This window comes from Gallus gallus, chromosome 4 (assembly GCF_016699485.2).
Source record: "Gallus gallus isolate bGalGal1 chromosome 4, bGalGal1.mat.broiler.GRCg7b, whole genome shotgun sequence".
NCBI classification, from domain to species: Eukaryota; Metazoa; Chordata; class Aves; order Galliformes; family Phasianidae; genus Gallus; species Gallus gallus.
Window position 1 is genome coordinate 47028200 of NC_052535.1, and position 13249 is coordinate 47041448.

A 13249-nucleotide genomic window follows, 5' to 3' on the forward strand; every position below is an offset into this window, starting at 1 on the left:
CTCAATCTCAATTTTTGTGTTTTTTTTTGCTTGGGCAGGATTTCAGTAAACAATGAGTGAAATAATGCCTTATTTCAGCTTAAGTCAAGAGTGGTTTTAAGAATTAGCAGCTTTCCAATAAATAGATGCCCATCTAGTTGCTAGACTGGAGAGTCTCGAGAACAGTATAAAGAAATCCCTCTGTATCTCAGAACTGCTATTAAACTGTGGCTTCAGTTGTTTAAAGATTTTTCCAATTAGCCTTAAAGTACAAGCTGACAGCATGGACCAGATTCTAATGCAGAGAATCTCCTATCTGAGGAAGGAGAGTTGCATCCCCAAGTGGATAGGCGCTCTTTCATGCTACTTGCTTTTGAGTGAAACCAGTGACAGTAGAAGCCTGACCACTAACTTCTCTGCAGATCATTTTCTTTCTTAGTGGCACTGAAGTTCAACTGGCACCTTCTGTATGAGCAGGGTCTCTAATGCCCATCTGCTGTTCAACTACCTTATTTAATAACAGTTGATGCCAAGCACTAGTGCAGCTCCCTGGCATATAGCAGCCTTTGAGCATGAGAGATTTCAGATAAAGAGCAGAAGTGAAACTGAGATTGGCTGATAAAAACAGATATAATGAATCAACAGCCTCCTCATACAGTAAGCAAAAGGCAAACCACAATTTGTTGCAGATTGCAGGTGGGCTGGAATCCAGTGATCTGTACCAACTGATAACGGGTAATTTGGAACCAGTTTGTGGTTTTTGAAATTATTTTTAAGATTAACTGAATGCTTTGTAGAGTCTGAAAAATATTCCACAAGAATGTAGTTCAGCTGAAATATCTCTTGGTAATTAATGACTCTTCTGTTTTTTTTTTCCTCTTAAATGGATGCATTTGCATGCAGACAGTATCTCACTTTATGTGAGCCCTTCTGTTCCCTCTGATCTCTCAGCTGAAGTCATAAGCCTTTGTTTGTGACATCAGCATGGGTTGCTGTGTAGCTGATTATAATGTTAAGGAGAGCACATTATAACTTCAGGTGAGGAATGAACAGCAGGAGCAGACAAATTAGTAAGTTGCAAACATACTGTTTGCATGCAAATGCTTCCATTGTCAAAACACAAATGTTTCAGAGAAAGATTTGCAGAACGTAGAACAGGCAGGCAGAAAATAATGATAATCAGATTGGCTCCTCAAATTTCTTCAGGAACCACTGGATAGTTAAAGGGGAATGTACCCGACTTCTTTATGAGCATAAGTTGTTGGGGTTTTCTGGTTTGTTTTTGTCTTCCTTGAGGGAAAAAGACCATCTGCCCAACTTTTACAATTTCCACTTCCTGATTGTGCACTTCAGTCGGCAAGCAGCTCTGTTCAGATGCAACCTGGCTGCTCAATGTCTGTGTTATACACCAGAGTTCTTCTAGAATGAAACTTCAGAAACCCAGCCAGACTTGAAGCAGATACACACCAGTGTACTGGGGCATTTGTGCACACAGAAGGTATAGGAAATATATAAGGTTGTCAGAAGTGATTTCAAATATGTGCATATAAATCGTATGCTTCCCACGTAGCCAGTTGAAGGCTACTCTAATAGTACTGAATAAAATTTGGTCCTACGTATTGCCATACATGTGATGGACTCCGGAAGCACTTGGTAAATGGACGATTTAATTACACAGTAACTGGAAAAATGCCATAGTGGTTGTGTTCAGTAACAGCTTCTTGGTTTGCATTGTTCTCAGAAGAGAACTACTAGCTGTAGATTAGCTTCTTAAAATGCATCACAGAGTATTTTATTCTTTGCTAATTTGATGTACCAGTTAGTTGTCACAAATAATGTTGATAATCAAGTAATACAAATGCACTTCTGATACTCTCTTTACTTAGCTGGTGTACATTTGCATTTTTTCCTGGCCATTTCTTGCCATTAGGAGTAACTATTAGAAATAACTGCGACTAGAAGCATCAAGGCTCTGCTTCACTAGTTATGGACAAGAGAATAAATTATTCATTGCCTCAAATAGTTTAGGATTCTGAAGATACCGGAATAGCGTTTTATTGAAAAATTACTAGAGAAATATCACACATTGAGGTTTTAATCATGCCTTTTCTACTGTCTTGAATGAGAGTTGTGCTAAAATCCTATTCAATAAACTGAAAGTGGTTCTGAAGGTAAATTAAATGTCTTCAGCATATGCACCATGTCTACTTTTGTATGGGAGCTGCCTACTGACTGTAGTTCTTATTACTTGTATTGATTCCTTAGTATTTCCTCTTTTGTTTGCTTCTGTTGCCTAGGAGACATGTCTGATTTTGTTTCAATAAAAACAGCTCTCAAAGTGAAAAGAAACTTGAAAGGCTTCAGAAGCATACTTCTTAGTTGATTAGAGATGGGTGGAATTCAAATACTGTTCTTACTCCCCTCATTAATGTAGTCTTTTGTACCACATAGATGAGAAACAGTCTTGGAGGAAAGCACATAACACACCTGGGAATCCCCTCACCAAGGAGTGTTGACATAACTGAATCTATGTTACGCACTGTACTACTGCTGCTGGTAAGGCTGCTCTTTTTCCACAGGTGAGGCAGCCTTGATATATCCTATCAGCCAGGTGGGGAGTGGAGCCTTATGAAAAATGAGGAATGAGCTGAGGGGTTCAGGTTGTTGGATGGAACAGGAGGGATTCTGGCAGCATTTTAGAATCAGCTGAGGTACAGTTTTTTACAAGAACATATGTTTGCGTTGAGGTGTGTTTGGGATTGTACAGAGAATGTTCATTATTCAGTCAGTGGCTTTCTGTAATCTGTTTACAAAGGTATTACTAAAGCCTGATTTGCAAATGATCTCTTGCTAGGATAGGGCAAAAAAAAAAAAAAAAAGTATTCAGAAGTGCTTTAGTGAAAGAGGTGTGTATGTATGAGGAGAGTGTCTGCTCCTTTGGGGTACTTGGTTAAGGGCCCTTTTCCAAGACAAGAAAGGGAGGCAATGGATGGGCACTGACTCTGGTTAGTCTTGCTAATTAATGAGAGAACGTGGGGATGCTGGTTCCAGTGGGGTTATGTGATGGGAGGGAATCTTCAAGCTGGGATACAATCACCAGAAACAAACACTGTAGGCACAAGCTACAGGTACTGCTTTGAGGAAGCATGATCCTTGCACCTCACAAGATTGTGAACCAATGGATCCTGAACTGGGAGGGAGTAAAAGAGCAGAATGCTGCAAACCCATGAAGATTAACCTCACCTAACAGTTGGCTCGTGCTTTGTTTAGCTATGTAGCATTCTCTGCTTGTTTAAAGATGCACAAGTGCTAGATCATAGGGATTAATATGTGTGGATATAGTCTACCACTGCTTTGAATGTTAAACATACCTCCCCACAGGTGAGTTTGAGCAAATTTTTGAGCTATTATCTACCTTCCCTCTTTTTAAAAAAGGTGGGAGGGGAAGATAGGTGATTACAGCAGTATGCATTATTTTTCAGTGGGAAACCAAAGGAAATAAACTCCAAAGACTGAGAAGAAAACTTCATCCAGCTTGACTGAGCTGGAAATACTAAGCCTACAATGGAGACAGTACTTATTTAATGAATAGCAGTATTCTTTCTAATTAAATAGCCTGATTCACTCTTTGTGGCTCCAGATTTCAATAGCTCCACTAGCTTCTGATACCATTTGAATTGTACAATAAAGAAAAGAATGAGCAACTTTCAACTTAAACAAAGAACTGCCAATCAGCTGTGTTTTGGCTGCTATTATATATCTACTGAGTCCCACTGAAGAGGTGAAAAACTTAGCAAAGATTTCCTGGGAGAATCCTGCACTTCATGTTCTCTATTGGAGAGAATACATTATTGTTCTAAAAGAAACTAAGATATCCACAGGCTAAGTGAGAGTCCTATAGGACTCAAACAAAGCCAAAACTTTACCCCTAGAGCTGCTGGAGGATCAACAGTTTTTTTTTTTTAAATGAGATCAGTTATTTCAGTGTTTAAACAGATATTTGAAGCATACCTCTTGGCTTTTTCTTTGGCCTCCTATGGCTAAGCAGACAAGCAAGCCTGACTAACAGAGCTGTGGGATAGTTGGAGAGCTTTAACAGCCATTCTGAAAGTCTGCAACACTGATATACATAGAGACCTTTTCGGGCTCTTTTAAATACCGATGAGATAATTCTTAACTTTATATCCCAATTTTAGTTAGAAGTGGTCAGGTCTATAAATGTGGACATCTTGACAGAAACTGGAAGATGAGGGTATGGTATGCCATGCTGTTGGTATTAATAGACTGAGTTAATAGCAATGGGATTTCTTCCTCAGACAACTGATTGAGCCTTTTAGACAAGAGTGGGGCAGGATGAGAAGTTGAACAGAGTTACTTTGTGTCAGTCTCCATGATATTCAGTTGCAAGAGGTGTTAGCGGCAGTTAATACAAACTAGTTGTAACTGGTAAGTGGAAGGCAGGATTCAGACTGCACAAGAGGCCATGCAAGTTTTACCTCAGGGAGGCAATTTTGAGACTTTACCAGGCTTCTTAAAGCCCAGCTGTGGCACATTGCTCAGGTGTTATCAGACTGTTTGGTGCATATAACACTGTTTGGTGCATGCTGAACAAAGGAAAACCAAGAAAGTCATTGTTTTCTCAGTGCTGTGAAAATGTATTTCCATATCTTGCAATTATTTCAGTGTTAAAAGGCTCTGGCTGAAGAAGGTAGCTGAAGCAGAGGAATGTTGATGCTTTGGTTTGAGCCAGATACTTGGATTCCACAGGCATGTGGAATAAAGGCTTAACAGCTTTAGAAAATAAGTGAGTCAAAAATAGACAAAATGTTCTTCCATCCTCAGAACAAAGATGGGTGAGCTGTTCTGTCAATACCAATATATTCAGTTCCTTTTAGCCTTTCTTGTTGCTGTGCACAAACTGTGTTTTGCATTTTGTTTGTGACTGCCTGATGGCCATTTTATCAGAAATGCATTTGAGGTTGCCAAATCGTGAGCTGGATTCTTAGAAATTCACATAACAAAGAGGCCTTTTTTTTTTTTCTGGAATTGCTCAGTGTTCTCAAGCAATTGCTGAGAAAGAGATCCTTATATGAAAGAGATCCTGTTTCTATTAAAATTGCTATGTTGTCAGGCCCTAGCACTGGTCAGAAGAGGAACATTTTCCTTTGTGATGTATCATAGGAAAAGGCAAAAGGGACCATAACATTTTGCTGTGAAAATGAGTCTTAATAAAAAACAAAACAAAACACAAATCTATATTTAAGGTAAAAGATCTGGAAAGTTTCAGAAATAAGTATTCTAGAATAAAATGGCACTTGGACAACAAGTATGATGCTCAGAAATGTTACTTATTTTCCAAGGCGTCTACTTTCCTGTCAGTCTTCAGGCTGCTCAAGTGCTCTGAACCTGTGAGCCCTTTGGAACAATGCTCAGGCTGCAGTGGGAATTGTAGTCAAGGGGAGCCTGCAGTGGGTTAGGGATCCAAGTTTCAGCTAGAACCAGGTATCTGGTTCTACCTCTTCAAGGTATCTTTCTGTGAAACAAGTGCTTGAGGACACTGAGGTTTCTTGAGACCTGGGTGGTCTGCTCTGTAGTCACAGCTCCTCTCTTCTGAAGTGTCTTGCAGAGTTGTCTGATATGAATTCTCTAAACCTAAGTTTCATAGCAGAAAGCTCCAAGAAGCTGTTGGGAAGCTGTATCAGAAGTTTTCATAACATTTTATGCACTTATGATCTGAATTTAAGTACCAAATTGGATTTAAAATAGCAACTTAGGGAAAAAAAAAATCCTTGTGCAGTATGATATGAAATGCTCACTCTGGACGTCTTGCTACAAGGATTGTGTAAAGCTGATGATAGTCTGTGTTAATCTCTCTGTATGCAAATTTCAGTGACTTCAGGTGGGTGACACCAAAGTAATCTTTTCCTCCACAAGATGCGCCAAGGCTCTGCTGACACTGTAGCGGTTACAGTGCAACCTTCTTTAGTTAGTAGGGCTTTTGGCCTGGTGTTTTGGATGTGCTTTCTAATATCTATGGTTAGTAACTGTGGATGTTTAGGTTGGAGGCTTCTGGTACAGCATCATGTGGGTGATGTTGTGACCTTCTTAAGCAAGACACAGACCGTTCTGCTCTCTGCAGTTTAGGTGCATATGTGGTCCTTCAGCTTATGAGGGTTCTCAGTAATTGTTTTAGTATGTTAACTTCTAAATACAGTGGACTTTATGTGTGCTCTTAGACAAGGAGCCTAAGGGTGGGTCTCCGTGCAGAATCAAAACTTACCTTGACAGATCTGACAACGTTAAATCTTCTAGATGAAGCAAGGATGTTGAAATGATGCAACATGAAATGTCTGCTTCTTTCCTAGTCTGTTCCTAACCAGAGAGTAATATGTCTCTTGTGTGTGAGAGGGATGAATCAGTGGCTCTTGTCCTAGGTTGGTTGGTTTTCTAAGACTGCTTTGTACAAAAATTAAAGGAAAACTAACTTGAGTTTCAGAATTCACCTCTTAGAAGGGTGAAATATTTGCTCGAGGAGGTGCCTAATGTGATTCCCTTGACCATGGAAATTGTCTTTTTCTGCAGAAAGATCCAAACTAAGTAGCGGTATGGTGACCTTCTCCTGGGAGATGAGAGGAGAAATTAATCTCTGTGTTTCTAAAATGAGTTTTCTGATCAATAATTTTCCAGATGTATACTCTTGCTGAAATAGTTCAGTGATTATTTTTTTTCCTGCTCAGCTGAGGACAGAGAGTGGAGCTGTCTGCCTTTTGGACAAGTTTCAGACCTGTGGACTAAAAAGAGGTGAGGGCATATAAAGGATGAGTTTGACCTCCATTTTCACTGCCTTCTGCTCAAATGGAGAGTTACCCAGAACCTGCTAATGGTTTTTGGAACATCATACTGTGTCATTTGCAAATGCTGTGTCTGAGGCCTGAAAGTTTGATGCTTTGCTGCCAAAGGTACTTGCATCTTGGTGGCATAGAAACATCAGAACAGAAAAGGAACTACAAAGGCTTGGGTTCCTGTAGCTCAATGGAATACTCCTTTTCAGCTCAGGGGAATGTGTTTACCACAGAACAAGGAAGCATATGGCTTGAAACTTCAGTGCAATGGTCAATATACTGTGCTATGTTAGGCATAGCAGTTTGGCCTGTGTTTCTTTTTCCTTCTTGTAATATGTTTGGGCATGGAAAAGGTATGGGAAATGCCTGCTGAGGAAGCAAAGAATATTTTCTCATAATTCAAGCCAGTTCTACAATCAGTATGACAATGGATTCTGTAGTGAATTGACAACAAGAGGGTTCGGATGTGCTGAGGGAGATGATCAGTCTTCTGAAAGAGTACAAGAAGAAATCCAGCTGACATTTCAAGATCGAGATTCAAAGATTTGTAATGGAATTGTGTAATAACGTGATTGTAACCAGTAATCGGAGTAATTACCATTTTGTAGCCTTTCTCAGTCCTAAGTAACATTAAGAATTATTAAAAAAAAATAAAGTAGATTTTTATCTCCCTCCACCTCACCTAACTGAATGAAGAAATAATTAGACCTAGATCATTGATTTTAATACTTAATAACTCCCAGAAACTAGGAAATGCCTGCACATTATATGATATGCTCAGTACTCAGCAAGTAAAAGGGAGATGTGGAGCAGCCATTCTAATTACTTAAATCTGTCTGCCCTGGGAAGGGTCTTCCTGTCTCTCATTAGGATTCTGAGCCACAGCTGTAGCCCGAGGAGAACAAAGATGCAAGATGAAGGGGACAATGAAAGGAAAGCAGGTTTATTATTTTGCTGAAGGAAAAGAGGATAATGACATACCCAGAAGCCACAGAGGTCCAGGTGAAAGTTCTCTTCTATCCTTTCTGTATCGCTGCTGCTGTGCGTTGCATGCTGTGCAGCTTCTTTGCTGAAAGCCTTGCATAATATTTCCTAATGACACTTACTCTGCAGCTGGGCCTGGCAGGGTTGTCAAATTAGAAAATTGCCTGTTGCTCAGAGACAATCTTTGACCAATGTACCTCATGTCTGCACAGATAAATTTGTAGCAGTTCTTGTCCCATCCTCTGAAATTTGTCCTCATCCCTTTCCAGATACTGTCCAAACTTCTTACTCTTCCTCTTAATAAAAAGTGGGTACTGGGCCCTTGGTTCAACCAACATCTGTCGCTGGCAGCACCTGATCGTAGAATTGTTGTAGGAGGGAGAACCCATGAGTTGAAAACAAGGGCCTGTGTTGCAGGAGGACAGACACGATCATCTTACTGATTTCACTCCTCCTAAAATGAGGTATCAAGGGCACTGCTTAGACATACGCAAAAGTAGGTCTTAGATGATATGGAGCAGGAAAATGATGAAGTGAGATAAAGGAATTTAGAACTTCTAAGAGACTAAATGGCAGGGGCCATGGCCTGGAACATGAAAAAGAACAGACGTTGTCTGTTTTGGGGCCCAAAGTTGGCCAGACTGTGCACCTTTTTGTTAGAGTGCACAAAAAGAACTTCCTATAGATATTTTATTGGAATAAGAAATAGAGATAATTGAGATGTGCAGTGTGAGATAAACTTGTCCCCTGCCTGTATTCCTGATGGGGGGGGGGGGGGGGGAGGACTTTCCTTCACAGTCCAACCCAGCAGCTTCCTGGGAAGAACAAATTCCACTGAACAAAGTTATATCTGGAGACCTCCCAGCCCACCTCTTTGCTAAAGCTGTTCCCTGCAGCCAGTCACCGAAGAAAGCATGCAGATGAGTCTTATTATGTCCAGAGAAGGAGACTTCACAACCTTTCCTGGCAGACGTTCCAGTGCTCTGTCACCCAGGAAAGTTCTTTCTCATGTTTGTGTGGAATTCCTGTGTTCCAGTTTGTGCCCCTTGCCCCTTGTTGTTTTGTTGCATGCAACTGAAAAGAGTCTGGCTCCTTCCATGCTTTAGATATTTATAAACACTGATAAGAGCCTCTAGCAATTTCCTTCCAGGAATAGCTATATGAAAGGAAGGCTCCTGCAACATGGGCAAGACTGTGAACATAATGGAGACAGGTACAAATGCTACAAAGCACATAAAAAGACTGGGAATGGTGTGTTTTTGCCACTGAGTGAGCTGTATAGGCCATTCAGCTGGAGCTGTGTAAAACAACCACTTACCATGTCTACAAGATGTTTCGCAAAGGCTGAGTGTGCAGTATATATTAACATCTAATACATGTTAGTAAATAAATCTGCTCTAGTTCAGCATTTGCAGGCAGAAGGAAGTCTATGTGAAGTTGCATTTAAATCATGGCAGAGTAGCAGCCTGCTGCCATGGCTCTCTGCTGGTGCAGGTGGCTTTTGCTAAGGATGTTTGAGTGCAGATGCTCATCCCAGAACAGGCCTAGGTATAGTGATGGCAGAGCGACTGCACTTGAGCACAGGCAAAGGAAGTCTCACAAATGCATGCAAGTTTTAAGCTGATAATCATAAGGCAGGCATTGCAGATGTGAGAGATTGATTACGGGCGTGCTACTTGTTCCCTCTGCCAATACATATGCTATAAAGAATAGTTCATTTACTTGAGATTTTAGAAGATGAAATTATTTTCTGAGGCTAGGGCTTAGTATGTCTTCCTGGAGTCATCTTCCTCAGCAAATCTCAGTGCCTGTACATTTGGGACTATTAAACTTTAGAACTTCTCTTTTTACTGTGTAGATGGGAGTGCAAACTCTCACAACTTGCTGTTACTTGGTTGACTTGCTACCTTGCTCATGTGATGAGGGTATGAAAAATAAATGATGTTCCAGACCAGAAAATCTGGGAATAGAGCTGGGCTATCAGGATCACATTTTACTATCAGTTTAGAAATAGGGGATTAAAGAATTACAACTCTGGCACAAATATCAACAGTAGAGGGATTCTTGGTTGTCATCTTATTATGAGAGATGGAGAGTGAAACAGTACCTGGGAAAAGATGAAGAGAAATTTCAAAGGATGGAGCAAGAACTGCCACAAGTTTATCTCTGCAGATATAAGGTATATTGATCGAAGACTGTTTCTGAACAACTGGCAATCAAAAAACTCTTCAACTGGAGAGGGGATAAGGGGAAATGGTTTCAAACTGGAAGGGGGTGGATTTAGACTAGGTATCAGGAAGAAATTCTTTACTGTGAGGGTGGTGAGACATTGGAACAGGTTGACCAGTGAGGCTGTGGATGCCCCCTCCCTGGAAGCTTTCAAGGCCAGGCTGGATGGGGCTGTGAGCAACCTGGTCTAGAGGGAGGTGTCCCTGCCTATAGCAGGGGGTTGGAACTGGATGACCCTAGAGGTCCCTTTCAACCCAAACCATTCTATGAAACCCAGGAAATATTAAGATGAAATTTCACCAGCTATTCAAGAGGGTTATGATTTGATGTCTCCTACATATGGGACATGGCTGACATTAAAGCTTAGTGTTACAGGACTGTCAGAGTTCTCTCTTTTGTGCCGTCTGTGAGTCTTCACTGATCTGATGAAAGGAATAATAACTCCTGAAGAGATTTAGATAAGTGAGTCATTTCCTGGAATTAAACTTGTGTTTTTCATGTGTTTGAGGTAGGATTTTCTTCTCCTAGTCAACTCTTCAACAAATATAACATTAAACAGCAGGAAAGCTGGCTTTCCACTAAGGACAGCACTATATGAAGTTCAATATATTTGCAACTTTATTGCTATTCTATAACGACAGCAAGTTATTATATATGCAACTTCCTTTTAAATAAATTACCTTCACTTTACTTCCTACTTAATTCTGCATATAAAGGTCTGGATAACATGTCTATTATTTATTAATGTCAAAGTTAATTTTAACTAGTAGGTAAATTGACCAGTTGGTTTCATTTTTTCCTTTTCCAGCTGCTAGAATTTTTAAGAAATGTTTTTGTTTATGGAAGGAGTTGACATCTTAAATAACTGCTTGAAATGTATCACTGGTAGGCTCCGAAATCATTACTGTGTAAAATGCAGAACATACCTGTTCTGAAGGGTTAGCAAATAATTAGAGTGAAAATGTCTGGATAAGCTATTCAGCATGATCACAGGTTTCTCTCCCAATCATGCTGGAAAAAGACATTCTGAAACCCTAAATTTGATGCTGGAGAATGAGATACTTCTTTATTTTACTCAACTGAATGGGTGCATTGGTCAAATAGCTGAGGATAACAGGAGACTGGGCTCTCTAAGGCAACATGGTGAAGTACAGCAGTTTGATAACAGGGTATTTCCTGACATGTGTGTTTCTGCATGGCTCTGACAGATGTAATATAGGTGGCCCTACCATGTTTTCTGATCTATGGCAGGACTGGATCTCATTAAGCGCTGCTTACAAAGCTGAGTAGAGCTGCTTATCAAAGTGAAAGTGTTGTGGCAGATATCATATTAACTGCTTGGGATTTTCTTAATGTCTGATTTCCTTTAACAGTTCTGACACTAGGCAAGGGATGCTAATTTCCTTCTCCCCTGGTTCTATAAAACTTCTATAGGAAGCAGGTTTGTGGACCTGCTTATGTATGTGCATCTGCTTCAACTTGAATCCTAGAATGCTTGCAAGAGTTTCACTTGGGGATGTGGATCCCTTTTCTGAACTCTTATGTGTCAAAATGGATGCTGAGCTGCAGTTGAAGAGCACTAATGCAATACTGGGAATTCTAGCTATTTGATTTTCAGAACTATATTGTGTTGTTTTTAAATCCCCTGGGAAGTCTCCTAATGGAGCATCTGGAACCTGATTGATGTTCTTGCTGTACAGCAAGACAGGATTGTTCCACTGACCTTAAAGAGCTTCGTTTCACGTGCCCGCATGATCACTGGGAGCACCAAAGGTGCAGGTGTTGCTCTGATCCTCTGCCTGGCAGCACTCAGTAGCAGAGTATTCAGAGTAAAATGCACAAAACCTCCCCATAGAAAGCTGTGTTGGTATCAGGTAGTTAACTGAATACCCTTGAGACTTGTGCTTTTGAACTGGTTAAGGACTTTAGAAAATACCACTTCAGAACCACAGTTATTAGTCACATGCACCTGTCTTCACAGTCATTTCTATAAAAACAAGCGAAGAATGTGATAAACATGTGTTTTTGATATATTGTCTATCTGAATAGTGAGGTTCATAACTGGTTCCTCACTTGATTTGCTTTTCTGGCAGCAACGCTCAAGTGAAGTTTTATCTGCAATATATATTTAATAGAATCTGTGGCAGCGATATTTTTGAAGTGCATTCAGATGGTTAAAATCTCATATTAATACTACGGAAATATCTCAAGACTGCAACCTTTTTTTCTCTTTCTGAGACTCCAAAATGCATATATATTATAACATGCTTGAATTTCTTAGTTTTCTCTCTTTCTGGGTTTTCTACTTTGGCTCGTCAGTGTTCAGCAGCATGGTCAAGCTGCTTGCTGCAGCCTGAACAAGAGGGCAGATTGCCTCTGGCAACCCTCAGGCAAAGGCTTATGGAAACTTACTGAAATGAAAATTACTCCTGTTAGAGACTTGGAAAGTCTCAGCATCCAACGCCTCCTATTAAGAGTAAGTGGCACATCTGATGCTGCCATTTGGCTGCTTCATTTTCATTTGCTGCATGGGATTTGTGCCCTTTGGAAATCTGGTCCCTGCTGCGTTGAAAGGTAGGTATAAGAAAAAACAAGTCTATGTAATAAGGCAAGGAAGGGCACAAAGCAGCACAGGCTAACTGTTTTTTACTGGCTGTTAACAGCTCCCATTAAGACCTTTTTAATCTTGTCTTTAAAGATAGGAATGTAAGAGTATTAAAGCACTAGGAATACCGTAGATAGATAGATATTTGTTTTTTATTTTGACTTTATCCATTTCCCTTTTGGTATAGGGACTTTTTATGAAAGAAAGGAAGAAATGATGGCCTGGAAGTGTTCCAATACCTGTCATTAAATCCTTGGTGGCAAAATAAAAGATGGAGGACAAATAAACACAACAAAATCATCAAATGTGTTGTATGGTAGGATTTTTGTTTTCCTTGCAGAGTTGCTGTATGTGGAAAGGTTTGCAGGAGGCCTTTCTGTTCACCCTGTGGTCTGAGCTCCAGGTAGCACGAGCTGTTAGGGCATGTCTCCAGATAAATTCATAGATTCTTACCTGTGCTATAAAGATGTGTATGTGATGTAGGCAGTTAAGGTGTCATTGGACATTAGAAGAGAAGGGATAGACAAGAGGTGAGGATGGGGGAGTGTTGAAAAGAGAGGATAACGAGTATGCATGAAGTGCAATAAAAATTCACTTTACTGGTGATCAT

At 40.2% G+C, this 13249-nt stretch overlaps 1 long non-coding RNA gene across 2 annotated transcripts; it reads left to right on the forward strand.

The window, feature by feature from the left end:
- Positions 1 to 951: 951 nt before the first annotated feature.
- LOC101748838 lies at positions 952 to 12944 on the forward strand. Of its 2 annotated transcripts, none has more exons than XR_005859270.2 (5): positions 952 to 1017; positions 2431 to 2558; positions 6717 to 6780; positions 7671 to 7823; positions 12827 to 12944. It is a non-coding gene; the product is annotated as an uncharacterized LOC101748838 (long non-coding RNA). The 2 variants fall into 2 exon arrangements; XR_212258.4 differs by having other exon boundaries at positions 966 to 1049.
- Positions 12945 to 13249: the final 305 nt, after the last annotated feature.